Here is a 1,803-nt window from a genome sequence, read left to right as displayed (position 1 = left end):
AGGAAGTGGGGGAATGAAGATTGGCAGGGGAAACGAAAGTACTCGGAGAAACCGCGCCCCAGCGCCACTTTGTCCACCACAAATCCCACTTAACCAGACCCGGGATGAACCCGGGCCGCCGCGGTGGGAAGCCAGCGACTAACCGCTTGAGCTAGAAAACAGTGCAGAGACGTCCTGAGATTTTCTCGATTTAAAGGATATGCTACAATGTATTTAGAACATATTTCAACTGGACGAACAAAATGAGGAAATTATCTGAAAGGATGGTAAAAGCATTATCATTCTAGAATAAATATCATCAAAAACTGTATACTTGTAAAATGAAGCCTAATAAAAATAAATTTCAAGGCAAAGTTTAACAATTTTGTGGTCAGCAACAGAACAGACTTCTATCGGAGAAGACCAGCCTTTAGCATTTCATGCATAATAAACCTCATTGTTCTTCACTGTGAGTGTAAAAAGAGACGCAAATCGTAAATTGTGGTATGCTATACATCTGACCCGGGTCAACGCCGTGATCCACGTTGCCATAGCCCGCTGTTTGTCGTTCAGGGCATCTGGCTGTGCTGTCCCCCCCCCCCGCGAACTCAACTTCTGCCATACATTGCTATCACTACTACAAATCACTTACGTTTTATTTGTTAAAATAACTCATAAATGCCACAGTTGTGGTGAACTGTGTAGTTTTTGGCTCGATTAGTAGTGGCTTACAACTTGAGCAAAAAAAAAAGAAGAAGAAGAAATACGCAGTCGACTTTTGATATATTACCAAGGTTCGTTCTCAAACATTTCTTATTATCTTCAAGGGAATGTATTTAGTATACTACCCTCGTATTCAGGGCCAGAAAGAAAGATACTTGGATTTACGTTTTGTTAACATTACATTTTAGAATATTGTATTAATGTCTTTTTCTCTAAACTCGAAGGAATGTAACAAAGTGACAGACTCGCATCATGCTTTCAGATCGAGATAAAAGTCATGGAAACATTCAATACATCAGTAAGGTTAAATAAAATTTGTTCCTGTGCTTAACTAGGCAAGCACTAGGCCATGAAGGCGTATGGGGGATTGGATGTCTAGATCCACATTTTCTTGACCTCAGTACTAGATGTAGGTGAGTGGTCAGCTTCACGCCCCGGCCGCTTTATCCCCGGGAAAGAATCCTCGGTACCCATTGGATAGGAGGTTGAGTAGACCCCACAGCCGGTCTGGACAACGTGGAGAAATTTCTTGACCTTACCGGTACACGAACTCCGACCCCTCGGCCGTCCAGCCCGTAGCCTGTCGCTATTCCGACTAAACTATCCCGGTTCAGGCCCTAACATCAGTACTAAAATAAACGTAAATACTATTTCTTATCAGCTAAATAAACATGCATCACGCGGCCTACAGCTCGTTGCCAATGCAATCTGTGCAAACATAAACACGAATTTGTCATTAAGTATTCATTTGTGCCTTATAGGAATTTTAAGGACACAATGACATGTTTTGTAGTAACATAATAGGAGTCCACGTCACATTCACTGTTCCAAAACGACTCTCGTATACTCATCTGAGTGAATGAAACCTGATGCACTATTTATTACTATTATTNTTGCCTAATTTTGCTCAGAGGTCTCCTAGAGACATGAGGATCTTTTACGTGCCGTAAATCTACGACACGGGACCCACGGCTTAAAGTCCCTCCCGGAGGACTTGTTCCCTGAATTTTTCCACCCTTAAAAATTCCACGACCTCCGCCGGGTTTGAACCCGCGTACCTTGAGTCATGAGGTTGGAACGTTACGGAGGCCGCTTAACTTG

This window comes from Cryptotermes secundus, unplaced genomic scaffold (assembly GCF_002891405.2).
Source record: "Cryptotermes secundus unplaced genomic scaffold, Csec_1.0 scaffold295, whole genome shotgun sequence".
Taxonomy (NCBI): domain Eukaryota; kingdom Metazoa; phylum Arthropoda; class Insecta; order Blattodea; family Kalotermitidae; genus Cryptotermes; species Cryptotermes secundus.
The sequence above is the reverse complement of the archived record's forward strand: the minus strand, read 5'-3'. Positions refer to the sequence as shown.